The following is an 18947-nucleotide window of genomic DNA, read 5'->3' as shown; positions in this document are numbered from 1 at the left end:
GTCCCTCTGCCTCAGCCTAAGCATTTACAGTCGCCTAAACCCAGAGTTCTTTCAAGATTTTGATCCCAAATACTTCATATTTTCAGACTTCCCAGTGTCATTAGAAGATTGGGGGGGGGGGGAACCTTAGGATAAGGATATTTATTTCCTGTGACTGCCCACCTTTTTTCCATAGGTCTGACAAAGCGACATATGCATAAAAGCTAACATTAAAATATAATAGTCTTTTATTTAGGTTTGGTTTGGTTTCTTTGGATTTTGCCTGATACACTTTTTTTTGTCTCTTTGAAGAGTCACTTGTGGATTAGCCCCCTTCCCCCAAAAAGCAGGACAAGAGAGGACACACAGTTACATAAAATTTGCATATGTTACTCTATTTCCATGGAAATTGTTACAGCACATTCTGTCCTTAGCTGCTCTGTTCAATCATGCCGATCTTGAGTGGTGCATTCAGGATGGGAACTCAACAAATACCTTTTCTTAAGAACACTGAAAAAGGGACAGCAAGATGGCACAAACTCTTCATATTCTCCAGAATTTTGAGCATGCATGATGCTCCAAAATACATTATGCTATGGGGAAAAATAAACAAATCTCAAAACCCAGCCCCCTGTGTTAGCTTCCGTATCTGCAAGATGAAGGCTCAACAAAGGGGAAAAGGGTGCACATATCATCTCACTGGCTGCTGGAATGCACTATTGATACACTTTCTAAAAATAGCTAGTTGCAATAGGACCTACTACTACTTGAAAAAAAATCCCAGAATACACATTTATACAAATTTCCAGGTTGTATTTATCAAACCCAGCCACTAGAGGAAGCCAGAGACCATGTAATGTATAGCATTCAATACTTCCACATTTTTAATCATCCATGGGTGGGGGCCTGGAACTGGTCACCTGCAGATACCACAGTCCTACTATACTTGCAAATAGTTCCTTTTTGGAGACACTATATGTTACATTACAATTTTAAATTAGCAAGGGGTCACTTTATTATTACATTTGTATCTCCCCCTTATTTCCCAATAGGCTCAAGGTAGCATACATGGTTTGTCCCTTCTCTGTTTTATGCTCACAACAGTCCTGTGAGGTAGGACTGAAAGAGCATGTGCTTGGCCCTGTTCACACAATGAGTTTCATAAGTGGGGATGTGAGCCCAGGACTCCTGACACCAAGCTCTTATTGCTACACCACATTGGACGTTGTACCTTTTGCAAAATAGGTGTAACTTTCTGGTTGCTTTTCTGGTTACAAGTGAACAGCCTGGCTAAATGCTGGAAGATGGGCTAAGATTCCTATGCTGGTTTCATATTTATGCCAAATGCTACATTGCAGGCAGTGGGGCAACAGCCAGTTGGACAGGAAAAGGTAGTGTGTTTTTATCAAAGACTAGTGGCTTATAGGTTCCCAATGTGATGTAGTTGATAGAGTGATGGACTAGGATTCTGGAGAACAGGGTTCAAATCCCCACTTGGCCATGAAAATTCACTAGGAGAGTGAAACTGGTAAAACCACTCTGTAAATATCCCAGTTATCTTCAAAACCCTACTAGGTCAGTTCCGACTTGGTGGCGCGTATCATACACATACAGTGGTTTGCATCATTTAGAGGTTTTTAAGTAAAGAAACAGAGCTCTTTTAGTTACATTTGACAAAAAGGAAGAGTGGAGAGTTATTTCAGAACATTGGAATTGTAGTGACGACTAATCGGTTGTTGAGCTCCTAAAGCTATAACTAATTACTTTTCAGAAGCATCTTCCCAAGGGTTAGAGCCACCCAACAGTAAGTGGTTTGGGATCTAGCAGTGACAGGCTTCTGCTCCAGCCAGACGCTACATGTTCTTATTCTCTCGTCTATTTCTAGTGTCGAGACCAGAACAACTGCCAACAGCCGGCCAAGCTCTGCTGGCAGCCTGAGAAACATCTTGAGGTTCTTGCCCGCAACCAGTCAACAGCCAGGAAACACTCCAGTCCCGCCAGGAGACTAGTTCACGGTTGACCTCTGCTTTAGTATTCACAAAAGCACCCTCTTGCTCTCTTTAGACATGATGAAGTGCAGTTTCACCTTGATTAATATGTACGTAATGGAGTACACAAAATGAGATAAGAGCAGATTGGGGAAAAGAAAAAAGAAAAATACAGTGCATCTGTTAAGTTTTTGGTATTTCAAACTACAAAGTAAAGGTCTAAAAGAGATAAATATTTCTGCAGCTTAAGAAGGGTGACGATAAGACAAAATAGAGTCACACAAGGATTGTCACTCACAGTGAGACTTAAATACATAGGAACTTGTTTTACTGAGTCAGACAATGGGTCCAGGCTATTGCTATCAGCTCTGACCAGCAGAAGTTCTCCAAGACTCCAAGAACAATCCTTGGAGATCCTAGCCATCCCCCTGTAGTGTCCCATCTAAGTTCTAACCTGGATCAACCCTGCTTAGCTTTTAAGATGAGCACCAGCATAGTTAGGGTGCGAGGGGATTATATTCTTTTTCTTTCCCACAAACTAGTCTTCTGGTGAGCCCAGACAGCTTCTTTACAATACAGAAACTGCCTGAGTTAGACTATTGGTCTGTTCAGCCCACAACAGTTTAGCCCACAACAGCCAGGCTTGGCTGATGCAAATGCACCTGAACAATGGGAACATTTCAAGAACGCTGTTTATAACACTACCTTCTCCACATTTGGCAAGAAGACGAAAAAGATGGCAGAGTGGTTTGAAGCCTATTCAGAAGAGTTGATGCCAGCCATCGAGGACAAAAGCTCTAGCAGCATACAAAGCCTGTCCTAGTGAGTACAACTTGCAGGCTCTTCGACTAGCTCGTAGCAAAGTCCAGCAGGCTGCCAGGAGATGTTCCAACAATTATTGACTTCAGCTCTGCTCTCAGGTACAGATAGCAATGGATACAGGTAATATCAAGGGAATGTATGATGGTATCAAGCAGGCTTTAGGTCCAATACAGAAGAAATCTGCTCCCTTGAAGTCTGCTACAAGGACCGAGCACAGCAGATGGAACGCTGGGTGCAGAACTACTCAGAGCTATATTTCAGAGAGAATTTAGCAACCGAAGAGGCATTAATAGTATCGAGTGCCTACCTGTCTTGGAAGAGTTGGACAGCGAACCAACTTCAGCAGAAATAAAAGCAACCTTGGATTCCCTCACCTCCGCCAAGGCACCTGGAAAGGATAACATCCCTGTTCAAGCGCTGAAGTGCTGTAAAAAGACCATCACCACCAAACTGTATGAAGTCTTCCGTCTTTGCTGGAGTGAAGGTGGAGTACCACAAGACATGGAGGATGCAAACATTGTCACATTGTACAAGAACAAAGGAGACAGGGGCCACTGCAATAACTACCGAGGCGTCTCTCTTCTCAGTGTTGTAGGGAAGCTGCTTGCCCGTTTTGTGCTGAAGAGGTTCCAGGTGGTTGTAGTCTATCCAGAATCAGAGTGTGGATTTCGAGCTAATAGATCCACCACTGACATAGTATTCTCCCTCAGACAGTTGCAGGAGAAATGCAGGGAACAACAGCCACTCTTTGTGGCCTTCATAGATCTTGAAAAGGCCTTTGATTTGGTTAGCAGGGATAGCCTTTTTAAAATACTTCCCAAGATCGGATGTCCACCTCGACTCCTTAACATCATCAAGTCCTTCCATGAGGGAATGAAAGGCACTGTAGTTTTTGATGGCTAAACATCAGATCTCTTTGACATCTGAAGCAAAGTGAAACAGGGCTGTGTCCTCACACCAACCCTTTTTGGGATCTTTTTTGCTATCATGCTGAAGCATGCCTTTGGAACTGCAACAGAAGGTGTCTATCTCCGGACTAGATCAGACAGAAAGCTCTTTAATCTCTCTAGATTGAGAGTGAGGACCAAAGTCCAACTGAAATGCATATGGGACCTCCTCTTCGCAGATGATGCAGCCATTGTTGCCCACTCTGTTGAAGACCTCCAACAACTCATGAATCGCTTTAGCAAGGCCTGCCAAGACTTTGGATTAACAATCAGCCTGAAGAAAACACAAGTCATGGGCCAGGGCGTGGACTCACCTCCCTCTATTGCCATCTCCACACAAGAATTGGAGGTTGTTCATGACTTTGTGTACCTTGGCTCTAGGATCTCTGACACTCTGTCCCTAGATGTCAAGCTGGATAAACGCATTGGCAAAGCAGCTCACAAAGACAATATGGCTTAATAAGAAGCTGACAGCATATACCAAGATCCAGGTCTAGAGAGCCTGTGTCCTGAGCACACTCCTGTACTGCAGTGAGTCCTGGACCCTTCGTGCATGGTAGGAGAGGAAGCTGAACACGTTCCATATGCATTGTCTCCGACGCATTTTTGGTATCACCTGGCAGGACAAAGTTCCAAATAGAGTAGTCCTAGAACAAGCTGGAATTTTTAACATGTATACATTACTGAAACAGTGATGACTATGTTGGCTTGGGCATGTTGTGAGAATGGCTGATGGTCGGATTCTAAAAGATCTCCTGTATGGAGAATTAGTGCAGGGAAATCGCCCCAGAGGGAGACCACAGCTGCAATACAAAGATATCTTCAAGCGGGATCTGAAGGCCTTAGGAATGGACCTCAACAGATGGGAAACCTTGACATCTGAGCGTTCAGCCTGAGGCAGGCAGTGCATCATGGCCTCTCCCACTTTGAAGAGACCCTTGTCCAGCAGGCCAAGGCAAAGAGGCAGTCCTGAAACCAGCAAAATCAGGGAGCTGGACAGGGAACAGACTATATTTGTCATCAGTGTGGAAGGGATTGTCACTCTTGAATTGGCCTTCTCAGCCACATAAGACGCTGTTCCAAGTCCTCCATGCAGAGCATGTTACCATAGTCTCTCAAGACTGAAGGATGCCTAATCTAAGTTGACTCAGAGAAGCAGGGGCTCTCTATGGAATCAAGCCACGGACTTTTCCAGACCCGGCACAGGAAATCTTTAAAGGGGGGGATGCTGAAGTTGTACTCAGGGCCTTCTACTTGGTCAATGACTCAAATACAGCTCAAATTTGCATCTCCACACATGCCCCTTCCTGATGGTCATGTTTAAAAGAAGCAGTCACATTAATCTGTGCAGGCATATCAGACAAACAAAAAAGCAAGGGATAAAAAGTTTGTGGCACCTTAAAGACTCAGATGCCTTATACTTAAGTCCAACATTGTCAACATTTGACTAGTCTTAAGGCTTCAGGCAGGATTCTTCACCAGGGATGCTAGGGATACAGCGCATCGAACTAGCAACTTCCTCCAAGTGAAGCATATGGTCTATCCCTGATCTACGAACCCTTCCCAAAAACCATGATTAGAAACATTTTTTAAAAAGTCAGTTAAGATGCAGTTAGAAATATAATGGTAGAAGACAGATCCAGAACTTAAGCAGCTCAACCCGTTCTTATCAGTGAAATAGCTTACATGTCAGAGGCCAGCCTGAATAAGAAGGCTTTTGCTCGAAAAGGGTAACAATCTAAGAGGCAGGTGAGCATTTATGACAGGGTAAACATGTGTCAGTTTGAACAGAGAACTGTCCTTCTCTGAAACACTTAAAAGCCAAGTGTCTTTTGGAGTTTGTCCCCTGGTTGAAAAGATGACTGAAAAACAAAGTCTGACGCAAAAATAAAGAACTACAAGACGTTCAAGACCTCAAACTTGTCTGTTTGCAGCAAGCATCTGGACAGCAGACTTAAGAAGCACACAGGTTACCCGCTCACAGTCTGCCCAAGTTAGGTGAAAGGAGCCTGGTAGTGCAGTGGTTAAACTGCAGTACTGCAGTAAAGACTCTGCTCCTGATTTGTGTTTGATCCCAGCAGATAGCGATAGTGGGCTGAAGACTGACTCTGCTTTCCATCCTTTGGAGCCTGGGGAATCTAGTACCCAGCTCATGGGGGAAAGGGTGGGGAGATTAATGTGTAGCCTTTATAATTAAATTGTAAGCTACACCGAGAGTGTTTTAAGCATGATGTGGTGGTATATAAGCACACTTTGATATGGTTGTGCAATTCTATCTAAATTCCAGGAATCACTTCTAATTTTATACTGTACAGTTCAGAAACGCATGCATTTTTATGCCTACCAACATCCTCCTGCTTTCTTTTGCTTATGCATATCCTCTTTTTTAGATGACATGTTAAGCGGCCACCCTGTTCCCTTCAAACACTGCTTCAGAGTCAAAGTTGTCTTCAAGACATCCATGTCTCACATCCCCTCTAGATTTACCTCCAGTCTCCCCTGGAACAGTGTGGAAATTTCCAAGAGTAAATTAACCCTAGAACAATTGCTAGTCACCAAGGCAATTCTGCAATCTAGAAGCTATCAGTGGAAAGCTAAGCTACTACTGGCTGAAAAAGTCTAGTTTTATCCATCTGTCACCTGTGAAAGGAGAGAAAGCAGGAGAGAGAGAAGGCTCTTTGTGCTGTAATTGAGAATATATAGCACCTAGAGCAGTCCAAAGGAATAAAATCTTGGTGAATAGTTGATAAATGCTTTAGCACCTTTTATCATGTAAGAAGCTTGACCACTTATGAAATTATTTTCATACTCACTGTCAGACTTCACTGGTAGTCTGTCTGAAAATTGTCTTCTACTAAAAACACCTACTTTAAATTATTTTCCCTCTTACTTAGAAGAAAAGCAGCATTCACTAATCGAGTGGAAAATATTAATGTACAGCAAATTCTTTGTTTTACAATGTATGCTCTTTTTTTAACGTCTTGTGTGAGCTACTTTTTAAGAAAATATATAGATAATATTTTAAGAGCCTCAGTTCAGCAAAGGAACACGCTAGAAACAGTTATTGCAAGGATCAGGTATTTGAGGAAGACCCAGCACCCATTTATTGTTTATTATATATAGTTTCACAAACTGAATAAAATCTTTTCAATAGTTTTTGAGGAACAATTGTATGAGATTTCCTCAACCCTGAAGAGAGGTTGGAGAAATGTTATTGGACATTGCAATACACTCCTGAAACTGAATTGAGTTATTGGGATGAACGAGCTTCAATGCACTTATTCTATAAACAAGACCTTGCCTCCGAAGTTTTCCTACAAATGTCAGAGTTCGGCTCAGGAATTTCCCTCTCCTTGTCCTTACTTGTACTGCGGCTTCACGCCACAGCCGGAGTTTAGAGGCTGACCCTAAATCGGCCGTCCGATTAGGATAACTGCTAAGACCCATAATAACAGATGACAGAAGGAATCAACCTGACCCAAATCCCAGCTTCACACCCATGCCTGGAGATCTTCCAGCCCAGCTGCCACAATACATCTGTTCCATTTCCCATCAGGCCCAAGGGAGATGGCCTAAGAGGAGATGAACCAGCAGTGAAAATGAATACAAAACCTCCAGCATGCAAGCAAGTCCCTGCAGACTTTGACCCATTGAAATTGGGGCTGCAGTTATTCTGCATCCCTCTTGCATCCCAGGCCCTTGTCTTTCACCTTCCAGGCCTCCTAAATCTGGTCTCCCATTCAATGCCACTTAACCCACTTTAAAACTAATGCTCCAAATGTCTAGGCTTTTTGTGGGGGGGGGGGGGTGTTAAGCTACAGGCTAAAAATTTTCCTTTACACTTCATTCAAGAACTATGATAGCTGTCCTGCTTTCCCATTCCCTAAATGACTATTAACTATTGGGAAACTAAACAATTAGCCCATGAATAGCCAGGATTAATGTAGGAGCTGTTTGCTTTAACCAACATTTGTTTTCTCTCTATCTCTCTGATCTATTATCATTCGCTCTGAAGTAGCATTTGATGGATATGGTTGTGTGGATAACCATTTGAGAAGACTGTGTCTGCAGGAGTGGGAGAACAGAAAATCAACACCTTCTACCAAAGATATAAAAAAAATGACTTGGAAAAGGATTGAAAGTATGACAGCTGAGTCACAGTTATTTCAAAATCTGAAAGGAGACAGCCTTTTAAAAACTGTGTAGTCTCTCCCCTACCCCCACTCCCTTCTTGAGAATTTTTACACTAAACTTTAAAATCCAAGACGGCAAACCTTTCACCCTTAAGATATTCTGGATGGTAACTTCCAGAATTCTTTACCATTGGCCATGTTAGCTGGAGCTAATGGAAGGGCAACCCAATACAGCTGAAGGACCAAAGCTAGCATCCTGTCAGTTGTGCGCAACAGTTCAACTTCATCAGCATAAATTTGAGATGAATATTGTTCCAAGTTAAGAAGTGAGTATAGGCATTTGTTATTGCACCCCAATTGTCTGATGCAGTCCCCAGCAGTAGAACCCATAATAAGACCTGTAATAAAAGATTAATAACAACCCTATACTGAGTTCTTAAATCTGTAGCAATTCGCTGCTAAAATGCACAACCTTAGAATGGTAGAACTGAGGACTTATAAGGAACCAAGTTTAGACTAACTGCATGCCAATGGAGAAGAGTTACTAAAATTCATCTCATCTAACCCCATCAATGATTCTCATTTCTAAGTTATGTAAATAACTCAAAACATCTATTTTGGTTACATTATCTGCCAGACTAAAGTTCACTAACTACTGTAATAACAGCTTCAGCACATCTAGTCAACTGTTTCTTCCTCGTGGGTAGGGAATGGTGGGCTCTGGGGGTAGGCAACCATTTCTACCAGGCTGGCAACACTTTGAGAATGGGCCCCCAGGGCCAAAAGGCAGAGCTGGCCCCTGAGGACTATATGCTGTATTTTTCCGTGTATACGATTACTCAGTGTGTAAGAGGACCCCCACGTTTCCAACCACAAATAAGAAAAGTGGGGGTGGTCTACTTTGTTCCTACTTCCGGTAAAGCAGCTATGAAAGGGCTGCACAATCACAGGCCTTTGATCATGCAGCCCTTTCATGGCTGTTTTACCCACTTCCTAAGTCCCCCGTGTATATGACAACCCTCAATTTTTACTCTAACTATACTGAAGTATCATCTTATACACAGAAAAATACGGTTCTTCCTTAAATAATTTGGGGGGTGGGGAGGCGGAAGCTACAGGCTTGAGTTTACAAGCGCTGAGCAAGGCTGTTCAGGACAGGACATTTTGGAGATGGCTCATTCATAGGGTCGCCATAAGTTGGAGGTGACTTGATAGCACACAACAACAACAGCTATCAGGTGAAGAGCTTACTGCGTTAATGCAACAAACATGTAAAAGATCTTCCGGGGAAGAGATGCATCAGCGAAAACCAAGAAATAAGTGACCTGCCAGTAGCCTACCATATTAGACAGAGTATACAGCTTTTAAGCTTGTGGATCTATAAGCTTTTTCTCACTACAACCTTCAGTCCACCTTCTGGAGCTAGCTGAAGTGCAAAGCAGTGGCTCACATAGTCTGACAGAGAGTATTATGAGACAAATGGCCTTCAGACATTTTTTTATTTTATTAATTGCATTTTTATCCTGCCCGTTTAGTGACAGATCACAACTATGGGCAGCTAACAGTAATAAAGTGAAATAATAACTTATACTCCTCAGCACAACCAAGCTTACAAAACCTTCTGCAAAGGACCCTAATCTGGTTTGTGTTCCCTCTATCTCTACAAGTATTCTTCCTCAACAACTACGGTAAATGTTAGGATATTTTTTTTGTTCCTGTGTTTTGCTACAGGCATATAGAAATCCCTGCCAATCCACTGCACATCTCCAAGAAATATAGGATATCTTGTGTCTCTTTCTCACAAAAATGACAACAAATTACCTTCTGAACTCAATGATGAGTAGGTCACTGGCTGTAGAGCCAGAGGTTGAGAGTTCGAATCCCCACTGTGCCACCTTGACAAAGGCTGGATTTGATGCTCCATAGGGTCCTTTCCAGCTCTGCAGTTCTAAGATGATGATGATGGAATACAGTTATAATGAATAGAGTTATATAACTCTATAGCAAACTATTTTTCTACCAACAACTAGATTAAATATAAGGATACCCATGAAAATACAAAGGTTATAATGTTAAAACACAGCTAAACAAATTACAGTATTGGAAGACATTTGAACTAAAAGCAATTAAAAACACATACACACCATTATAATGCAAAGCCTTTTCTGCCATTGCTAGAAGCCTATGAAATACAGTACCACAGTTCTGGAGTCAAAAGCTAGGACAATCAGGCATTCAGATAACATACTTCCTAAAATGAATGTATCCAATTTTATGCCTGTAAGAATTTATATATTCTGCAAAGAAAGTTCTCTCCCATAAAGGAGTTTAGATTGGGAGAAAGCTAAACCAAGCTGGTCTTTTCCTGGCTGAACTGTACAATCATGGTTTTATTTAAAGTGAATAGCTCTGCTATATATACACATTAAATTATCTTTCCAATCTGAACATTCTGTAGTTAAGTTTGAACAGCAAACAAACCCTTCATTTCAGCACCTTTGATTAAGGTAACCATCAATTAATCATTAGAGCTACAAGAGCAGGATAGAATTTAGCTGACAGGCCCGGTCACAAGGCTATCTACCCACGAAACAGGAAACATGCATCTTTCCGGATCAAATTGCTGATAACCTTAGGGCATCATCTTCTCCAAATAAAAAAATATTTGGGAACATACACAATCAGATATAGGTCTACATCTCTCCCATCTTGCTAAAACCTTCCCTCCAGTCTGAAATTTTGCTGCATCCCCTCTGTTTTCTAAATCACAGCACAGCAGCTGATGGTGGGGCAGGTCTTGAAGTGACTGAAAGCAAGGCTAAAAGTCACTCCCAGAAGCAGGACAACTAATATATTTTGCTACCCCCCTTTTCCCTTGCACTGTGCAAATACACCTTGTACCCATCCTGCTGGTTGGTTAGGGTGATAGAGGTTAGAAGTGTAGTGCCCCATCAGGTTAAAAATTGTGGCATGTTCAAACGTTAAGAGTCAACTGTAAGACCTAGACAGTGGTCTTCTAAATGTTCTGAACTTGTGCTCAGGAATCTTCAGCCAATGATTATGATGCTAGAGTTTCTAAATGCCTAACAGTTGTTGTTGTTGTGTACCATCAAGTCACCTCTGACTCATGGTAGCCCTATGAATGAGAACGCTCCAAAATGTGAAATTAATAATTTTTTTCCTGTCAGCTTTCTTAGCTGTCCAGCTTTCACACCAGAGATGATGATCAGAAATATGTAGCATATATGTGAGTACAATTCACATATGTCTCATGCACTGCTATAAAATACCTATGCATTTTTGTGCAATGTTCCAAACTATCTCAAGGACCGCGTCTCCCTTTATGAAGCTACTTGGGCGTTAAGATTCATCGGGACAGGTCTTTCTCTCAGCTCCACCACCTTCACAGGTGCAATTGGTAGGGACACAGAAGAGGGCCTTCTCAGTTGCTGCTCCCAGATTCTGGCACACCCTCCCAAGCTGGCCCCATTTTCACGGTTCTTCTGCAAGCAGGTGAAGACCTTCCTCTTCAGGAAGGCTTAAAATATTTTAAATAAATAAATTAAATAAAATTTAGAAGCCTAGCAAAAAGTGTCAGGGAAATGCCTAGAACCTGAACTAGGGCAGCATCCTAAACATCTATTCAAGTTTTATGTGGAATGGAGAGCATTATAAAAAAAGTCAGGGGGGAAAAAGAGTTCTACAGACAATTTAAGAACGTTTGAGGCATTTTCTAGCACCATCAGCTTTATCACAACAGTGTCAGAAGCCATGACATGAAAAGATTTTTATGTTCTAGAATGTGTGTGTCTCTATTAAAATATATCCATGGGAACTTCCAGGGGTCAAGTACACCTCTGACACACATATGGAGACACCCACAGCTAAATCTATGTTTATCCATGCAAGATCAGATTTCTGGGTCCAGAAGCTCACCTCAAATGGAAACTTACCATAGCTTTTAACAGATTCCTAATCACTTATCAGGAGTATATTGTCTAAACAGAAGACCCTTTCCTGTAAGTAGAAATGGATAGAGTGTCTACATTGTGGTTGTCAACAAAAATAAACAAACAACGAAAAAACCTCTGGATTTAGAACATATCCCCAACTTTCGCTTTTATATTTCATTCCCTATACAGTACCTTTGATGGCCCTCTGAAGGCATTGCACCTTAAGCATTACAAGCCCAAGACATCTGGGTTTATTTTAATTATTCCAAACCAAAGCAGTTCAAAAATGCAGAGGCAGAAAAAAAAGGATAAAGGGAGGGGGAAAAAAACATCCAGTCAAGCCCATGATCAGTTAAATGACCAGTTCCTGCTAGGCTGCAATTACCAAAGGAAGTGGTTAGAGAGTCCACTGTCTTTCTTGTTTAATTGGGCCAGAAATGATTACAGGATTTGTTGCAGTACAGATGACACCAAGACGTGTGATTTTGGGCTAAGCAAAGCACAAAGCTTGTGTCTAACAAATTTCATATGCAGAACTTCTTCTGCTTCCCGTTTACAATGCCATATCCAAGCACTTCCCTCAGGTTGACACCAGGGTCAAATACAGTTAGTTAATATGGCATAATGGACACAGTGACCAGAATCTGACTCCTGTTCCTTGCTAGAGTAGACCCACTGAACCAAAGGGATTTATATGTGTTGACCTGACATTCAGCATTTGATTCTACAGTCCTAATCTAGTTGGGATGGGTAATAGTCCAGATAGGCGGGATATAAATTCAATAAATAAATAAATAAATAAATAAATAAATTGGGTTTATACCTTAGCTTGGCTAGGATCAAAGTGGAAAAAAACCCAACTTACATTAAACTAACTTGGTGATTACAAATTTGGTTTGTCTCACTGGGTTGTTTCGAGGAGAAAATGAGAGATCCTTGTGAGCTACCCTGAGCTCTTCTGGAAGAAGGCCAGGATAAACATCAAGAAAGCAATAAACAAATAAAAGACATCCACTAGTCTAATTATTACCCAGGTTGCTGCTAGTCATCATCCTTGGCTCCATTACCTCTAACCCTAAATCTGACAGATTACAGTACTTAACTTTCTACAGAACATGGAAAGTTAAAGATTGGGTTGTTGCTTTTCTCCTGTCTTCTTCTGATACTATATAAACTCAAACTTGGTGCAGCTGTAACCTTGCTAGGCTACTGTATGTTTAAAAGGAGTTTCTACTCCATCCAATGAATGGGATTAATTTTCACTGAGAGAAAATACCAAAAAAATTAGTAAAGCTGAGCAACCTATTTGAGTCATAATTAAGCCTAGTATCAACTCTCCTCTCTCTCGGGGCCAGTTGCCTGGATTACTGATCCATCTAGCCCAAAACTGTTGACACCAAGTAAAAGAATCTTTCCATGCTATCAGACTCAGAGCATAAGAATAGGGACTTTGCAAATCTATCATCCCTGCCCATTTATTGTCCAGCCTCATATTGAAACCTCTAATGAAGAAGAGTCTACACTTCTGATTTCTGTCTGCCATCAACCATTCTTAACATTATGCAACCTGTATGACTCTGCCAAAGGAAAACTGACCTGCTTTATTCATAGATTTGGGACGGGGGGGGGGTTGTTAGGCAAAGTTTCCTTCCATCACAACCTGCCTTTCCCCCACTCCCATTTTTTTCATTCAACAAAACAAAAATTCACATACAAAGCACGCCTAAAGTTGAATTGAAACCTGCAGTCTTCCAAGTTCCATTCTTCACTTGTACTCTTGCCTTGAAGAAGACACAGGATGCTGCTTGTTAATGTCCTGTTTTCCTTTAATTGCGTACCGTAAATCAGTTTCAGCATAGGGAGAATCTTCTCCAGGCTTCTTAGGTATAAAGTGAGCAAAGGCAGTTTTAACACTTCCTTCTTTTGCTGGCGCTCAGGGGTGGTGCAGCTTGCCAGAGACCACAGAGGTTAGCAGGGCACATAACCCCATCAGTTACATATGCTACAGGTGACCTCAGCTAGCCCTTCTCCAGGGTGGGTGGGGGTGAATTTGAACTCCTGACCATTGGCTCCATCATAAAACACTTCCATCCACCAAGCTATACTGGCTCCTGAACTACGCCAGCTCATCTTTTCCTAGGGTCCTCTTTAATAGAGGGCAAAATGACACCTTGTCTAGCTTCTTGGTACAAGGCTATACCACCAACCTGGGGTTCAGAAGCAAAGAACATGCAGGAGGATCCAGGTTTAAATTTTAAAGATCCATCAGAGGTTACAACAAAGATCTCTGCAGAAGACTCTCAGACACTATTATCAAGCAGAGCCCTGCAGGAGAGAGAATATAAAGTTCTCACTTTATATTGTTGGGCTGGGATTTTGATATTGTAATTTTTAATCTCCACTGAGCCATGAAATTATCCTTGGTCGCTCCTCTGCATCTCATTTGCTCTGTCTCTGCCTGATCTACCTTGGAGGGTTGTTGTACAGAGAATGCAGGGAAGAGGAGACACATGCTTGCAGCTTTGACTGGGGGGGAGGCAAGGTATAAATATATATCCAATCAATAAACAGGATGTAGCCTAAGAGAGCTTTGTGTGCTGCCTACACAATCCAGAATGACTACAATACAGGAAAAATAAAAAAAATATGCCAACCACACAACATGTGTTTTTTTTTAAGGGAAGGAAACAATTCAGTTCTGGATTGCAAACAATTTAGTGTCGGAAGAAATTATTTCCCAGAAGGTATCACACCCAATCATATAAGGCCTTTCCCAAAGATGGTCCAAAAAATGAGGCAATAAACATTCCCCCCTGCCGACATATAACATAATCCATGCTGTCTAACCAGTGCAGCATTGTGGCTACAAAACTGAACTAATGAGTCAGCAGCTCTCCAATCCAGACCTCACCTCTCTGGTTTCTTTGAGGTTAAGATGAACTATCAAACTACAGCACTCCACCTGCAATTTCATCCTCGTCATGCCACTCACTTACCAGACAAGGTAGTTTGTAAGGATGCAGGGACAATACAAAAGGGATTTCAGCCCTCTGATATATTATAGCAAAGGTAAGCATTATTTATCACATAAGCAGATCTTAAGAGAGAGCAGTCACATGAGTGTTTAAAAGTAAAAGCCCCTCTCAAAAGACCTATATAAGAATTCTGCATGGAAATGAAACGAAGAACCAACCAACTATATATATAAAAAAACCACTGTTGCTTTAACATGCTTCTTTCTCTGATTCTCCTTTTCTCTCCTATTACAAAGCAGCTCACTGATTCACCCCCCCCTTAAACTAAAAAAGCTTCCACAGAACAAAAGAGTTTCAATACCTGAGGCAAACAAAACAAGACAAAAGCTTTTTTTTTTCAAAGAGAGGTTGTGGATTGGCCGTAGTTCCTTCAAACATGCCCAGGAATTAGATACTGTACACCCACTGCATAAATTCCAGTTTACTTAATACAAAAGGGTTCCAACTTAGATTCAACATAGAATGTCATTATTCCACCCATCAGTGTACACTAACAGGATGGCAAAAGAAATAGTCACTCTCCTAGCTTAACAACCTGCACTACTCACATGATAGGAATAACCAGTTTAATTTAAGAGAACTTGAGGACATAGATCTATCGACCTTATGCCAAGTAGACTTGGGGTAAGAAACTCTTTTGGTGTGTGTTCTTAAGAAACAAAATGCTTATTTCTAAAAAAATATAAAACAATTCCTTCAACTTACAAACATGCTAGACAAGCCCTCCCAAACCACTCCAGAAATATCCACTCATAAAAACCTTATCAGGTGTTTTCACTTTATATTATTGGAAGGTGCAGGAGGGCCACCTCTTTTACCCAGCATCTACTGCTGCTTTAAATATATATACAGTATATATTATTATCTCCTTTAGTTACTTTACAAAGAGAAGCACCTTTGGACATGTAAGTAGATTTTTTACATGCTAGGTACAAAGTAATTTATTTTCATAACTCTTCTTATGTATCTTTCCTTGGGTGATAAATCCTGTGGATTTTAAGGATCTATTCCCAACATAAAATACAGTGGTGTGTAGCTGCTCTAGACACAAGGTACAGCTAAAATTTTATTTGGCTTTCTGGTCTATTTTTCATTCTATTAGTCTATTTCATATTGCGGTGGCTGTCTATGATTCCCCCCCCCCATTTCCTTTTCCCAAAGAGAAGCACACAGAACAGTGTACAAATAAAAATACTTGTTCTATGTGTATCTTCCCAGGAACAGCATCAGAATGTTCTAAATAACCAGAAAGAAGGAACAGTTCCAGTAAATAACTACAAAAGTGGCCATGTTCCCTCTTCTATGGCAGGAAGATCAGCTCTGTATAGGTATTTGGAGTGGAGCTGTGTGTATTATTTATATTAATCTACAAAACTAAAGAAATCTCTGCCCCAGAAACATTGGTAGGAGAGCACTTACTAAAAATGCAATGGTTAACTTTCTCTACATTTGAGAATTATGTACTTTTAAAGATCCATTTATATCCTCCCTTTCCTCCAAGAGAAAATATATATAACCTTCCTTTTTCTAACAACCATTCTGTGAGATAACTTAGGCTGAATGATTGAGTGAGCAGCCCAAGGTCTTAAATACCTGCCTCACTTTCAATAACACCTAGAAATGGCCAACTTTTTATAATACTACTTTATAGTTATAGCTCTATAGTTATGAAATTAATGAATTTACATTAGTGTCAGCTTTTGTGGACAAAATCCATAGAAAATGTGCTGCAACACATGTGTTTGTTTTGTTTGAGGTATTGTTGAAACTAACACAGCTTTCTCTCTGAAAACTGCTAATTGCTACATTGAAAGGAGTTTATTACTTGACCTCTAAACATTTCTTAATCACATTGTTGCTGAAGCAGTGTTATGTGTATCCCATTCCCCTTTTAAGTGCTTGTGGGACCTGGGATGAGGCAACAATGCTGGGAAAAGGCAGCAGGAGAAGAGGAACACCAAATCTGAGATGGATTGACTCCTTAAATGAAGTCACAGCCCTGTGTCTGTAAGAGCTGAGCAGGGTCATTCATGAAAGGACATTGTGGACGCCCCTTATTCATAGGGTTGGCAAAAGTTGGAGGTGCCTTAATGGCTTATACTGTAACAGGAATGGGGGTGGCTAGATTGCCCCTATGATTTCCTCATTTACTGTATTTATAGGCTACTTCTCCTACAAGACAGTGTGTGAGCCTATATATTCTCTTCCTCCCTACTTTGTTTGCACAACAACCTTGCAGGGTAGATAAAACTGAAAGAAAAATAACCTGGAGAATTTCCTCACGTGGCGGGCTTCACTCTGGCTCCCCCAAAGTCCCACTTTGTCATTCCAGCCTCTGGACTACACCGGATACCGAGTCCCGCCTGCATAGACCCAAAGAGGGGGAAATGGAGCCCTTTGCTCTGCTCCAGCCATTATTTTAAGCACCTCCTTCCTGGACCCCAGCCTCCCTTTTGCTTGAGAAAGGAAGAGGAACTAAAGAGGGTCATGTCTTCACACACTGGTTGGTATCTCCTTTTCCCAAGCCTGTCATGGAGGGGGGGGTCCCCTTCCCAACGCTCTCTCTCCCTCACCCCATTATTTGCAACTAGGTGAATTGCTTCTCTTTTTAAATTCTTGGGGTGCTCCTTTTGGGTCTCCCCTGCCTCCACGTCCACCCTCAAGCCCCCCCCAAAACTGGAGCTGAACCAGTACCTTGAGCCTCCTTTCCCTTTGGGTAGGGCAAGGCGTGCTCACAGGTCTCCTCAGAAGTAAGTAAAGGACTTGGCACAAGTAGTTTAGGGGAATGCCACTAGTTAGAGACACCCCCACACACCCCCCACTGACCCTTCTCTCCCTCACAGAAATGGGGCTGGGTGGGTTTCCTTTTAGTTTTCCCCTCGCCCTCAGTCAACGAGCTCGTGTGTGGGGTTTTTTTTTGGGGGGGGGGACAGAAGAGCCTCGTCAGGCTGAGTCTCCGTTTGCCCCTTCCCGCCTCAATTGGGGGGCGTTCGTGTTCCAATTAACCCTTTCCACCCCACCCCTCATGAGAGAAAGAGGGTGTGTGTGTGTTCGTTCCTATTAACTCCTTTCCCCCCCTCCCCTTGTGTCGACGGCCATGAGAGAAAGAGGGGGGGGGAGAAAGTGTGTGTGTGTGTGTGTGCCTTCCAATTACCCCTTTCCTCACATCCTCCCTGTGTCGAGGGCTATAAGAGAAACAGAGGGGGGGGGAAATGTGTGTGTGTGTGTGTGTGTGTGTGTGTGTGTGTGTGTGTGTGTGTGTGTGTGTGTGTGTGTGTGTGTGTTCCAATTACCCCCTTCTCCCCCACACACCTCCCTTGTGTGGACAGCCATGAGAGAAAAGGGGTGTGTGTGTGGAGGGAGGGAGGCGGGGGGGTCGTGAGAACAGCGCCAACGGCCGCCTGTGGGGGGGGAGGAGGAGGCGCACGTTTGAGGAGGAATGTGGCGCGAGAGGGAGGGAAAAGGTGTGTGTGTGGGGGGGCCGCTCTGCGCGCGCGCGCGCGCCAGCCAGCCAGAGAGCTCGAGCTCGCGCCCCCTCCCCTCACGCACGCGCAGGAGAGGGCGGGAGGGAAGCTCGAGCGACACAGAGAGAGAGAGAGAGAGAGAGAGAGAGAAAGAAAGAGAGAGAGAGCAAACGAAGCAGCCGGGGCTGAAAGGCCTGCGCCGGGGAATGACGCGCCGCTTTCCCCAGCCTTGCTCATGCGCGGCCGGCCGGGCGGTGCTAAAAGCCTGAGCCGAGCGAGTGCCAGCTTCTGAAGTGTGTGTGTGTGAGGGGGGGGGAAGACAGAGAGAGAGAGAATGGGGTGGAATAGGAGGAGGCGAGGCTCGAGCCGAGGCAGCCGGAGCCGCGCAGCCTGAGGGAAGGCAGGAAGGGAGACAGGCAGGGAGGGAGTGAGGAAGGGAGCACCGGAGCGGGGGCGCGCAGCTTCTCGGGGCTCCCGGTGGCGGCGGCGGCGGCGAAGAAGAAGAAGGGGTGGTGGAGGAGGTAGCAGCGCTGAGGCGGCGTCGAGGGCTTCGCAAACGCCAGCCGGCCGCTCGGCCGCGCCGGTGGGGGAAAGTTGGGGAAGGGGCGGGGTGGGGGTGGGGGTGG

At 43.0% G+C, this 18947-nt stretch overlaps 1 long non-coding RNA gene across 4 annotated transcripts in view; it reads right to left on the bottom strand.

The window, feature by feature from the left end:
• LOC110076580 (uncharacterized) overlaps window positions 1-12367 on the bottom strand; it is a 184595-nt gene extending 172228 nt beyond the window's left edge. For all 4 annotated transcript variants that reach the window (XR_013539226.1, XR_013539225.1, XR_013539227.1 and 1 more), the window contains exons 1-2: window positions 11823-12367; window positions 9691-9817 (exon numbers count right to left, since the gene is read on the bottom strand). This is a non-coding gene — a long non-coding RNA (uncharacterized LOC110076580). The remainder of the gene's footprint in view (window positions 1-9690; window positions 9818-11822) is intronic.
• Between the last annotated feature and the right edge of the window lie 6580 nt (window positions 12368-18947).

Source organism: Pogona vitticeps, chromosome 14 (genome assembly GCF_051106095.1).
Source record: "Pogona vitticeps strain Pit_001003342236 chromosome 14, PviZW2.1, whole genome shotgun sequence".
In the NCBI taxonomy this organism is placed as follows: Eukaryota; Metazoa; Chordata; class Lepidosauria; order Squamata; family Agamidae; genus Pogona; species Pogona vitticeps.
The sequence above is the reverse complement of the archived record's forward strand: the minus strand, read 5'-3'. Positions and strand labels throughout refer to the sequence as shown.